Source organism: Crocuta crocuta, unplaced genomic scaffold (assembly GCF_008692635.1).
Source record: "Crocuta crocuta isolate KB4526 unplaced genomic scaffold, BGI_CrCroc_1.0 scaffold186, whole genome shotgun sequence".
NCBI lineage: Eukaryota > Metazoa > Chordata > Mammalia > Carnivora > Hyaenidae > Crocuta > Crocuta crocuta.
Genome location: NW_027551569.1, coordinates 9,834,447 through 9,848,021, shown reverse-complemented (window position 1 = coordinate 9,848,021; position 13,575 = coordinate 9,834,447). Strand labels below are relative to the sequence as shown.

Genomic DNA, 13,575 nt, shown 5'->3' with positions numbered 1-13,575 from the left:
TTTTTTGGTGTGTGTTTTACCTTTGTGTAAATTATATATCATATTTAAGGAAAAACTAGAAAAACAAATTTTAAAAAATTACCAGTGATCCTGTCACTCATAGATAATTTTTTGTCCTATCTTTCCATTTTTCTGAAAATACACATTTTGTAAAATATATATTTCATCAAATACATATTTTAACATATCTTAGATATTTATAAAATATGTATTTTAACACTTCACTTATTTATAAAATACATATTTAAAACATACTTTGCAGTTTTTATGTGTATTTTCATGTATTATAAACAGTAAATTAATAATTTATTATAATTATTCTAAATACTATAAGGTGGAGGCTATGTACTACAGTAGTAGAAACACAGGCTTTGTTCCCAACGGACTTTGGTTAGGGTTCCTGCTCGTTCCTACTGTTAAGTTAGCTGTGTTACCTTGACAGTTACTGAAGTACTCTGTTTCCTCAAACAAAAAAAAAATGTGGCTCATGATGACCACCTTGCAGGCTTATTTTAATTTTTTTTTTTTAATGTTTTATTTATTTATGAGAGAGAGGGCGAGAGAGAGAGACAGCATGAGCAGGGGAGGGTCAGAGAGAGAGACACACACAGAATCCGAAACAGACTCCAGGCTCTGAGCTGGCCGTCAGCACAGAGCCCGATGTGGGGCTCGAACCCACGAACTGTGAGATCATGACCTGAGCCGAAGTCGGTTGCTCAGCTGACTGAGCCACCCAGGCGCCCCCTTGCAGGGTTATTTTAGAGATTAAATGAAATAATGAATGTAAAGCTCATTCATCCATATTGTGCCAGGATCATAGTATGTATTAACTGTTATTATTGGAGGTTAGATAGCATAAAAGGAGCAAGGATACTGAAAAAGGATCGATCATCTTGGGTTTAAATTCCAGTGCCATCACTTCTTAATTTGTTTTGGGCAAGATTTAAAACCTCACTGATTCCTACTTGTATCTGTTAGGATTGTTGTATTGATTGCATGAGATAGAGACTATTATGTGACTGGCATATTGCAGGCACTCACATAGCAACTAGCTTTAGTATTAATAAGGGGAATTACTTAATTGAAAGACAGGTTTCAACATTGTCTATTTAAAGTAAATCAAGGCATGGGGTGCCTGGGTGGCTCAGTAGGTTAAGTGTGACTTCGGCTCAGGTCATGATCTCACAGTGTGTGAGTTTGAGCGTCAGGTCAGGCTCTGTGCTGACAGCTCAGATTCTGGAGCCTGCTTCAGATTCTGTCAGGAAGATCTCTCTCTGCCCCTCCCCAGCTCATGCTCTGTCTCTTTTTGTCTCTCAATGATAAACAAACATTAAAAAAAAATAAAGTTATTCAAGGCAGACGCTTCTAGATGCCCTAGATTTTATTTGTACTTGTACTTATTGAGGGCTTTATGACTAGTTTGCTGACTACTGCTGCTACCTTCCCCCCAAATGTAGTTGGTGGTCGTCCTTAAAATAACATGTAAGGAAGCAGTTCCTGAGAGACCTTCACTGTGTGATGAACAACTACCACATATAATTATATACATGTACTGAGATATTTGCCTCTTAGTGTTTATCATGTGTAAGTTGTAGATCATCTGCCTCTATCCCTGTCAACCTGCATATCTTAGCTCCTAAGAGCCTTCCCATGTACCCCCCTCATTTTCATACTTTAATATTTAGAAGCACCAGTTTGTGTTATTCCTCCTTCTTACTCTCATGATGTACTTCTTTTAGTTATTTACATATATGTGTGTTGAATTTGAGGAAGGTCGTATGAAAGCAATCTTGATCATACTGTTCTCTCATTCCACTTTATTTCCTTTATAATGAATGTTGCCTGCACCCTCCTTTTTATCAATTTGTATGTCATCCTTTTATATCATAGAAGCAGCTTCTCTTTTCATTAATTTCTGTGTAATTGCGTGGTCAGGTTATGGAGGATGAGCTGATTGGTAAACTGACACCAGGTGTATGGCTTGTCTGAGTTGACTGTCCCTGTCTGTGGTCAGGTTGCCAGTCCTCTGGTTATACCTCAGGATGATCAGTCTGTTTTCTCTTGTTGGCTGCCTGCCGCATAATTCCGAAGGTGCTCTTTTTATCACAAATGTGAAATGAAGCTTTCTTTCCCTTCACTACACATGTATATACACACACACACACACACACACACACACGATTACCACACATATCGCCTTGCAGTAAAGAGACTGCATTTCGTTTCAGATTAAGTCAGTAAAAGGAAACAAATTAATAAATTCATAAATTTTGCCAGAAGGCTGAAAATTCCTGATTTGGGGATTGGCATTCAGTGGTGTAAGTATAGGCTAAAATTTTTCTAAATTGGTATTTGAATGGCTTGTTTAAAAAATAAGTAAACAAAAACCATTCTTTTAATATTCTGGAATCAGGAGCAGGTAAAGGTAACTCACCTTTTATCTGAAAGTTTTCAAAGCATATCCAAAGGGTATTTAAAGGGGAAAAACTGTTCTTCAAGTTGATTAAAGAACTAACCAATTTCTTATTTCATTTTATGTTGTACAATTTTAACTTACATTTAAATATACATTTTAATTTTCATAATAGTATTACCCTCATAGTAAAGGGCCTCATATATTCTTACTGGATGAATGACTATCCCATGACTATTAACTATTGATTTGTTACTGGTTTTGTTTTTGGTTTTGATTTGTTACTGGCTTTAAATTATATTTAGCGTTTGCAAGGGCTCCCAAATAGATTCCATCATTTGATCCTCACAATAATCTTGTGAGTTAGGCAGGAGAAGAATTTTCTTCATTTTGCAGAGAATTTAATAGAATTGTTCAGGTGCCACTAAGTGGTGACTCCAAGGTTTGAATTTAGGACTTCTAGCTTCTAATTTTATGCTTTTTGCTCAGTGCTGATGTGGAAATATTTCAGTACTTTGTAATATATATAGTACTTGTTCACTCATTTAACAGAGTTTTATTGAGGGCACAAACTTAATTTCTGGGCCTTTGTGGATGAATGTAAAGACAAGGTTTGTGCTCTCAAGGAAGACTGTTAATAAATAAATAAGTGGGTAAGGTAATTATTGTGTCTATAATAATAATGATTGGTACATAGTAGGTACCCAATAAATGTTTACTGATTGAATGAAAAAGTGAGAAAAGTGACAAAAAAAAAAGAATAAACAGTAAGTCTTACAGGGTCTTATATAGATAGATTGACAAGAGAAGGTATTTCTGCGAAAGTGACATGTAAGTCAGGGAAAGAGCATTTCAGACAAAAGAAAAGCATTTGCAAAGGTCCTGAGGCAGGACTTATTTGAGGACACCAAGGATGGCAGGAGCTACAGCCATAGTGAGCTAGAGAGACCGGAGTTCCACATGAAACTGAAGAGAAACAGACTGATTGTGTAGGGCCTCAGAGGCCATGGTAAGAAATTTGGCTTTTATTCTAATGTTGGGAGACAGTTTTCCATGTGTCTTGTGTTTCTCCATTGACTACTTTTGTTCTGGACTCTCTTTTTAGGGATGATTTATATACTCAGTAGTCTTGGAAGATACCCTCGAGGGCAGATATCAGGTACACCTATTGTCTGTATAAACAAGATAATGTCTCCTTGTGGGGTAAAGGTCAGGCAGGTGTACCAGCCATTATCAAAGATTTGGGTTCATTAAGCTCAGGGCTACTCTCCTGTAACACAGCACACTGCCATGCAAGTGTTACCTGGTGGGAGTTGGGACTTAAGAGACTGGCATCAAAAATGATGGTACTCTGACTACTTCTATTACTGTGAGTAATGAAGTCCTTTGTCTCTGACCCAAGCATCTCATGTCCTCAGGGATGTTCATACACCTGTCACAGTGTAAGTTGTTAGCCTGGAGATTAGAGTAAAATCTTATATGTTTCACACTTCTTGACATCTCAGGATATGGAAAGCCACTGGTAGGTTTTCAGCAGGGGATAATATTATGCAGTTTAACCTTTTAAAAAGTCAGCCTGACCACTCTGTGGAAAATGGTTGTGGGTGGAAAATAATGAGGAGTCTGGGGCAGTTGTCTAGTTGAGAGATAATAGTGGCATGGACCAGTGTGTTGCCAGTGGGTGTGGACAGGAGGGAAGGGTTCAGGGTGGCCTTCAGGAGGTAGAATTCTTAGGATTCGATAGAATTGGATATGGGCTGTGGATGTGGGCTGTGGAATGGACAGTGAATCTTCGGTTTTTATCTCAAGCAAATGGGTAGATAGAAGTGACTTTGAGTTGGAGAAACCTCACGATGAGGATAAGAAGCTTGTGAAAGGACTTATTTCTAACTGTTACATTTAGAATTGCAGGAAGGAAGAATTAGTTTGTACAACTTGAGATCAAAGAACCATTGGTGTATACTTTTGGGGGAAGAACATTTTTCTTGTGTCTCTATGAGTTGTCAAATCCATTAATGTTAAGAAATTCAAGTCTTGCAGTCCCTTGATAAGTGGGTTGTCTCAGTAACACTAAATTAGATTAGCTTGGGAGGATTTATTTCTTCAATAGCCATATTGATTTTTTGCCCCAAATTCATTATCTGGGAGTTTACAAGGAAAATCTTTAATATGTCTCAGGATGTTCCCTTTTTCACCATTAAAGCAGTAATGTATTCTTTTTCGTATTTATGTTTTAGATTTTAAATTTCTTTTAAAGCTGGGCTGTTGTCCCTAAGTCGTCAAGGATGGTTACTGCTCATGTTGTGATCATTGATCATGTAAGCTTAATACCGGAGGATGAAAGAAGCAAGTGCCTATGGATTAATTTATTCTTTTTGTTATTTTCATTTAGAAATACCTCAGGATAACTTCTTGTCTTTCTAATACCACATGCTGATTTCAACAGCACCTGATTGCTTTTCATGCACCTGATTGCTTTTCATAAAGAAAGTAACTTAAAAGCGTAAAAAAAAGAAAGAAAGAAAAGAAAAGGAAAGAAAGAAGGAAAGCAAGCAATCCAGCAAGTCCAGGCCCTGTGGAGTTCTGTTAAATGCCTTCCTTTTTCATCTAATGAGGTTTCTCATTCTGTGTGCTTCTCATACTTACTGTCTTTCCAGGACCATTTTGGATTTCTTAACCTTTATGTATTATAGACAGTTTCAGGCTACAGCATAAAATTGACATGGGTTTTGAATTATTTTCGCCACCATTTTACACATGTACGTAGTAAAATGTTTTCTTCTGTTGTGAGGTATTTTGTTTAGTCCATGGCCTAGGTCTAGATTTTTCCTCTTTGGAAAGAAAAGGAAAGAGAAGATAGAGCTTATTAGCAGGTTTTGTTTTTCGTTTTCTGGTTTTTTTTTTTTTTTGCTTGCTGGGGGAGGTTTGGGGAGGAGTCTAGACTTAAAATTACTTCTGATTCAGTTTATACTCCATCCCTTGGAAATCAACAGTGGAGAAACACCCTATTGTAAAGACAAATAGATATAGAAAACTTGAAATAAGATCACAAAATCATTAGTGCCTATCATGAGACTTTTCTAGGTGATATCAGTTGTTATTAATCACTAGTAGATTCTGGAGATATTTCTACCAGAAGTACAGTTAGATTGTAGTTATTTCTGACTTTTTGGGAAGATAAATATGCTCTCTTTTTTTCTTTTCTTGTTATGGGGCTCCATCTTTTTGGGTTTAAGCAATTTTAAAACAGCCCTAGGTAGCAGAGGAGGGTTTAAACTTCCTGGGAGGCCTCATCTTTCCTTCAGAGTATTGTTGCTCTGCCCCAGTATCTCATTATACAGATTTTTTAAAAGGGCTCAACGTTTTCTTACCAATTTCATGCTTCATGCAGTGTGCTAAGTGATTTGTCATTTTGCCCCGTTTGGTGTATGTTTGGAACTTCACGGATGGGTTGCTTGTCTTCTCTCCCTTATTTCTTGATTTCAAAACTATATAGCCTATGGAATGTGATAGAAACTCTCCCTAAAGGATTCTTTACGTTGTTCACATACTCTCAATATGGCCCAGATTTGTGCCTCTGCCCCTTTGCTTGCCTTTGGGAAGCTTTTTACCCGCCTCCCCCTGGTTTTGAACCTAGACTTGCCCTCACCCTAAATAGTGTTTTAGAAATGGTTCAGAGGCACAGATGGATCCTCGCCTTAGGACCGTGGCTCCATCTCTCCTCCCTGTCTTCTTTCTTCTGTTTGAGGAATAGTCTAGGGAAGGAGGATCAAAGTCAGATATGGCTTTGTGTCTGATTTTGCTTGTTGGTTGTGTAACCATAGACGACATGCTTAACCTTTTTAGGCCCCAGATCAGAAATGTGAAATGGAGGTTGTGCTGATGACCTCCTTGTGGTTTAGTGAGGCACAGTTGTGTGTCTCAAGAAGCTTGTGCTTAGGACTGACAGGTTCTCACTAAGAACGAGAATGTGATCAGTGCTTTGGAGCTACTGTGTGTTCCCTTGTGATTCCATCCTTCTGCCTCCCTCTGGAGGGGACTGCTGTCCTGAGTTTTATGTTCAGCATTGCCTTGCTTTTAAAAATGAATATATCTGTAAACAGTATATTTTTAGCATTGCCTATTTGGGCTTTGCCAACATGGAATTGTATTATATATAGTCTGTCATAACATTTTTGTCTCTCTGGGCTTCTCCTTTACTGGTCCTTTAGTTAGAGAGAAGGCTTTTTTTTTTTCCTGATACTAAGACAGAGTTAGGGGTAGCATTCAATGACATGGGGGGGCTGAATCCAGTAAGGAAAAGTGAGGTTAATGAGAGCCAGGTTTACGACTGTTACAGGGAAGGGAAAGGGGAAAGGTAGAAAGACACTGTGCTTGGGTAGGAATTCATGGCATATGGATGAACTCCTGGTCTACAGTATAGAAAGAAATAACAAACAAAACAAAACAAAAAACAGAAAGAAAGAACGAAGGACGTGTGTGCATGTTCTTCTGCTCTCGATGGACCAGGGAACAGCAATAACCCAGTTGCAGTAAGCACCCAGATCTTGGCTTTTCTAAGTACCATTTTTTTCTCCCACTAGAATGGTAGGAATTATTAGACTAGAAAATCACTTTTTGGTAGCCATCGTAAAATAATTTGGCCAAGAATTATCATTGGACACAAATATTGGGTGAATGTTTGTTGGTAGGATATTTATGCAGTCTGAAAGTGACCTCTCACAAAGCACTTACAAATTACAGTGGAAAAAGTAAGTTTTCAGTGGAAATCTGGCAGATGCCCTCTACATCAAGTTCATGATACAAGTTCATGTTACCAGTAAGGGAAAAAGATTAAAATAGCTTACCACCTGGTAGGGTGCAATGAGGGAAACTCTCTTCTTTGGTATCCCTGCTGAAAATTCATAACTGGAAGCTAATCATAAGAAAGAATTAGATAAACCCAAGTTAAGGAACATGCTACAAAAATGGGCTGGAATCTTCATGATTGTCAATGTCATGAAAGTCAAGGGAAGTCTGAGGAATTCTGAATTGAAATGCACTAAATTCCATTAAATGTGGAAAATAAGTGCAGTGTGAGATCCTGGATGGATTGGATCCTTTTACTAAAATGGACATTATTGGGATAATTAGAGAACATAAGATCTGGTCTGTGGATTAGATGATGGGGCTATGTAATTTGGGTGATTTTCAATGGCCATAATTATAGTTTTGTAGGAAAATGCTCTTCTATACAGGAGTTGTTTCCTAAACTCTGTAGGGATGATAGGCTGTCATGTTGGCTACTGACTCTCAAGTGGTTCTGAGAAATAGTTATTTGTACTAAGTAGTCTTGCAGTTTTTTTTGGTAGGTTGGTCTGAGATTATTAAGCAAAATAGAACAAAAGCTCCTTCTTGTTTGTAGTTAATTGTTAGCTTATCAAACAGATCATTTGTTAACGTTTAAGAAGTTTGCTTTCTCATGTTGCTTTGTCTTGCAACTGCCCTCCAGTGTAGCTTTCTGCCACATCTTAATTTGTCTTCTGGTCTACTGGTTTTAAAATGTTTACCATCATTTCATTAATATGTTGTTTGCTCATTATTTATGGTGACAAACTCCTTTTCCTGGAAAGTATGATTTATAGAAGTAAGGCCTTTTTCTCTGCTGCAATTCAATGATAATACTGCTTTTAATTTTGACTTCCTTTGTGTTTTTGTTCTTTTATCCTCAGTTTGCCAGTGAGTTATTCAGACTTTCCCTTCCCTTCCTTTCCTTTGGTTCCCGCCTCCCCCCCTCCCACCTCAAATCTACCTTAGTATTGAGCATATTTCAGCAGGCTTTTCAGTAAAAAAATGTTGGGCTGGTTGATCATTATCTTAGCATTTAGAGTTTCAGAAAGCATAAGCAGGATAAGGGGAATTGTATAGACAGAATGGTGAATTCGATGCTGTACTGACCCATAATTTAGGCAGCTCATGTGAGTGGTTAGCCCCCAGAGGTTTGGGATTAAGCATATTAGGACCAAGNACGAGATCATGACCTAAGCGAAAGTCGGACGCTTAACCGACTAAGCCACCCAGGCGCCCCAAGAGTTCATGAAGTTTATTGGGCTCCTGGGTGACTCATTCGGTTGAGCATCTGACTTTGGCTCAGGGCATGGCCTCCTGGTTTGTGGGTTCAAGCCCCACATAGGGCTCTGTGCTGACAGTGCCAAGCCTGCTTGGGATTCTCTGTCTCCCTCTCTCTCTGCCCGTCCCTGCCTGTGCTGTCACTCTCTCTGTCTCTCAAAAATATTAAGATTTTTTTTAAAAAAGTTCTTGAGGTTTGGGGTGCGATGTGGTGGGGGAGAAGGTTAATGGTCAGAGCAGCCTTCCCTCTATGAAAACATGTGTAAGTTGTCTGGTAGAATCTGCTCTCTCTCTCATTAGAACAAAGAATCCTGGGTTAGAGGCCTTGATTGCCCCCTCGTACCTCTCTCTTTGGTGGAGCTGAAATCCATCATCGGGCTTGTTTTCCTGAGATAGGTTGGAGGACAAACTTGTCTTTAGCAGTTACACTAATTTTCATATTTCTCAGAATGATCAGGGAGAAAAGCTTTAAAAAGCCCAGAGTGGTAGTTACCTTGCACTTAGTACACACCCACACATGCAGGCTTTTCTTCAGCATTTTGTTATTTTTTTTCTTGCTGCTTTTACAGTGTAGGTGGCCTTCTGTAGATTGCCTTTGACAGGAAATTGAGCAACCTTTCTTTTCTGGAACAGAATATATTCTACTGGGGAGAGGGGGAAAAATAAAGTATTTATGTTTTGAAATTCAATTATGAATTTTTTTATTTGAAGACTGATTTAAATCTTGAGAAATGGAGGCTGGGTAAAATAAATTTCATCTCATGCGCTAGTATTTCTGACCCTTCCTAGTAATTTTTCGGCCTTCCTTTTTTTCTTCCTTTTTCATAGAAAGAAAGGCAGGCCTGAGAATCATTTTGCTTCATAAAGCAAAAAGTACTTTCCTTTGTTCTCTGAGCCACTGATTGGTGTTAAGAAACCCTCTTTGACCAGGTCATTAGTCTTTTAGATTTTGTCTGAGGCCGCCCTCCCCAGTTGTCTTCCTTTTATAAGGGTGGAGGTGTGATGGCCCTGCACTGGCCTCACGGCATCTTGGATCTGCCCTGTATGTTAGCCATCCCTCTGGACAAGCACATAACTCAGTCAAGTTTCCTAATGGCTCAGCTAGTACAGAGGCTCCCGGAGCACAGGTAGGGAGCTCCAGGTGGGAGCGCGGCCTCCGACACAGATTCAGCCTACCCCGCCAACCCCCCACCCATGCTTTGGGGTTAATGGGTGCCAGGCTGCCCACCGCCCACCACCCACCCTGGTGCTCACTGCCTGTGGGGATTATGTTTGAGTCTGATTTAGGTAGTTCCTCACAGTGCTGGGGATTCAGAGGAAGAAATCAGTCTATAATTAGAATATAAACTCCTACACCACATCAAGGAAACGTCCAGTTGGAATGCATTAATCCTCATGGAATCTTTCTAAGTGTGTTCATAGATGATATCCTTTCGAGTCTCAACTTCGCATGCTTGTTCATGTCCCTAACTGGGGCAAATCAGCTGTCAGGTATGTCTTAGTTATGTAATTAGCTAGTTACAGCTCATTAATTATGCTTGACAAAACAAAGTATACGTTTTGAGTGTTACAGGTTTCTTTATCTTTTCTGTGTGTGTGTTGTGTGGGCCAGTCATGTAAAAACTGCAAGTTTCAGTATCTGGGATACTGAAAGATATGGTATCAGTAAGTCTCGTTTTGATCGCAGTTAAAGTGGGTTGTGAAGTACCTGTATATTTGACTGAATAAAAGATGAGAGTCCTACTATCTCGAGTGACAGGCTGGGAAGAGGAGCTTTGTCCGTCTTGTCCTTACCAGGAATTGAGAATATCTGTGAGGGAAACTACATTCTGGTTCTTTTTGTTTGTTTGTTTATTTATTTATTTAATTGGGGGGGGTAGATAGTGCAATTGGGGGAGAGGGGCAGAGTGAGAGGGAGAGACAGTCTTAAGCAGGCTCCGTGCTCAGCGTGGAGCCCAGTGCGGGGCACAGTCCCATGACCCTGGAATCATGACCTCAGCCGAAATCAAGAGGTGGATGCTTGGGGCGCCTGAGTAGCTGAGTCGGTTGAGCATCTGACTTCAGCTCAGGTCATGATCTCATGGTTTGTGGGTTCGAGCACCCCGCGTGGGGCTTTGTGCTGACAGCTCAGAGCCTGCAGCCTGCTTCAGATTCTATGTCTCCCTCTCTCTCTGCCCCTACCCCGCTCAGGCTCAAAAATAAATAAACATTAAAAAAAAAGTGTTGGCTGTGTAACCGACTGAGACACCCGGGTGCCCCAGTTCTGGCTCTTTTTAGTCTTGCTAGCTTCCGTTTTATGTGGTTGGAAACAAAGTTTTTGGGAGTTCACTTAGTTTGATGTAGTATTTCTCCTCTGAAAATTTAAGAATTAGTTCCTTGAAAGCTCTAAGGACATGTATGTTCTGATTTATTTTAATATTTTTAGTATGGGTACATGTACTGCATATTATTAATATGGGGCATGTATGGCTCTTGTAACTAATAAGCTCACTAGTCACAGGAAATGTAGTGGGAGCTTATCTGAAAAAACCCGTGCGAGGGTTGTAAAATTTCTGAATAATCAGAATAGTTGTTTGCTTTGGAACAGGGCTTCTCAACCTCAACACTGTTGACATTTGGGCCTGGATAAATCTTTGGGGGGGGCTGTCCTGTGCAGTGTAGGGTGGGCTAGCAGCATCCCTGGCTTCCACTCGTTAAATGCTGGTAGCATACCTGCTCTCCCTGCTGGGACAACCAAAAGTATTTCCAGACATTGCAAGATGGCCCCTGTAGTACCATGTCACCCTCTGTTGGAACCACTGGTTTGGAATGGTTGTCCCCATAGGCACATGACGGACTGGCTACATCAAAATCGCTTTGTTGGAGGCCTTCTTACCCATTCAGGTTCCTGAATTTCTCCTCAGGCTTCCTGACCAGATGACAGAGGCCCTGGATCAGCCATCTGCCCAGAGGCCCAACAGCTTGGTTTAAGACTTGACTTACATTTAAATGTGTGTTGAGCAACACATAAAGGGATTTCCAGTTAAAGAGGGTTTTAAGGGTAGGGCATAACCTTTCACAATCATGATTTGATTTGTAGCAGTGATTTTTTCGCCCCTCTTAATATTGTGAGGTACAATAGTATGCTTTTTCAGAGTTCGAAAAGAACCTTATTATACTAAAGTTCATCATTATTTTGATCCAGGTTTTGAGAGAATACCTCAAGTTGGACTCAAACGCAAGATTTACCACTGACTTGGAAGTGGAATAAGGTGAGTTGGTGGCTTAGTCACAAAGTCATGTTGGGGGAAGGGAATGTCACTCACACGTTTGCGCTCGGAAGGCCTGCTGCTACTTGTCATGAAATGTGGACCTCTCAAATGTGGATCCTCTGTTTTTTCCTCACTGGATCTTCCTACTTCATTGTTTGACTGCTGAGAGGCAGAAATGGAAATGGAGAGGATGGGAGGTTCCTGTGTAGTTTCTGTTCATTGATTTCTGAACTCAGCGTCATCATCTTTGCAGATAAAATCGTTCAGTTTTTTTTCCTGGCTACTTAAATCAAAAATAAGAAGGGTTTTGTTACCTACTGATGTTCCCATTCCATAGTAAGTAGGTTTCAGAAGATCTCTCATGGGTTTCTTAAGATGTGATGGGGCTTTATACCTCAGCCCATGTTGTTAAGTCTGGTACATAGTACATAACTTGGAAATTATAATTTGGATAATCAAGGCTTATCCTGAGAAACTGAGAGATAGTTGAGTGATGTACTGCCAACAGGTGCTGATGTGGATCTTACCACTGATCTCAGAGTGCTTGCTCTTGCTAATTACTCCCCGGAGGGAGCCCAGGTGCACCTTAGGCCTCTCTTAGTGTTTCAGTGGACACTTCTCAGACATTTTAGTAAGTTGTGAAAGGGTATAGTCTTATTGAGATAAATAACAGCTTCATTCTGACAGAGAGAGAGAGAGAGAGAGACCTTGCCACAAGCTTAAAATGCTATATTGTGTTAAACTCTTAAATTCAGATAAAACAAGTGGTTTAGGGATGTGTCAGTTTCATTGGTTTTGCTGAAACAAAGACTGGGATTTTTCTCATCTGCTGCTTTGTTGGGAGCAGAAGCACCGCTGCTCTTCTGGAGCATCACAGCCTACAAAGGACGGTCAAGGTTATCTGAGCATCTCTCCATTGTAAACCTTTGTGCCGAGCTTAGGGCTACTTTTTTGAAACCCTCGAGGTAATTGGAGCACTGCTTTCACAGTGGCTAGCTGTTTCCGACCTTCCTTGAATTTCAGGAAGAGGAATTGAGGAATGATTATCTCTGAAAATGTTTTAAAAGTGCTTTAGGACACTTTCCTGGTAGCATTTATTTGACCAAGCTCAGCATCATTCTTGTTGAATAACGTGAAATTCAAGAAGGAGTTGTAGTTCTCTGTAATTTGTAGTCATTTGAAAAGCCCATGTCTTTCATTAGCAACACAGTTGAAAACCTGTCTTTGAGAAAGTAGCATCTTTGGAACCATCAGAAATTGCTTAGTGGTGAAGCAGGAAGCCTGCAGGAATGCCCAGTTCCTGTAGCTCAGGTACTTTGTTTAAGAGAAATCAGTGCCCTCTGGTCTTCACCTCAGTCTTGGAAGTTATTTTTCAGGGTCACTTTGTTTTCTCTCCGGAGTGCCTGTACACAGGAGAAACATGTACTTCTGTGTGGTGCCTATGTGTTTCTGTATTCTAAACACTCTGGAGTAAGGAGCAGCTCCTGATTGAATTGGAGTATGACAGTTGTCACCGGAGGCCTTAAATTGATTACTGTTGAGGCCAAGCTTGTTTAGCTTTCGTATTGTAGCAGCTACACCTTGTCTTTTGAATTGAGTTGCTCAGCTTAATAACCTGAACCCTGGGGCACTTAAATCACTTCTTTTAATGGAGATAATGTCTAAAGATGCTTGTATGGTATATCTGTTAGGTCAGGTGGGTGAGTCTTCTCTTAAGCCTTCATACTGGCTTGGGTCAGTAGTAGTAGTAGTCAGACAGACAATGGGGGGCTTCAATTGAATGGTTTTCCATAACTGTTGGTG

The 13,575-nt window shown here is 40.0% G+C and overlaps 1 protein-coding gene across 4 annotated transcripts in view; it reads left to right on the top strand.

Annotated features, from left to right (window-relative positions):
• The window catches only part of SIPA1L1 (signal induced proliferation associated 1 like 1), a 354,681-nt gene that overhangs the window by 60,689 nt on the left and 280,417 nt on the right, over window positions 1-13,575 (top strand). For all 4 annotated transcript variants that reach the window (XM_077750694.1, XM_077750699.1, XM_077750698.1 and 1 more), the window contains exon 4: window positions 11,706-11,772. The gene's annotated coding sequence lies outside the window, so the exon portion shown is untranslated. The remainder of the gene's footprint in view (window positions 1-11,705; window positions 11,773-13,575) is intronic.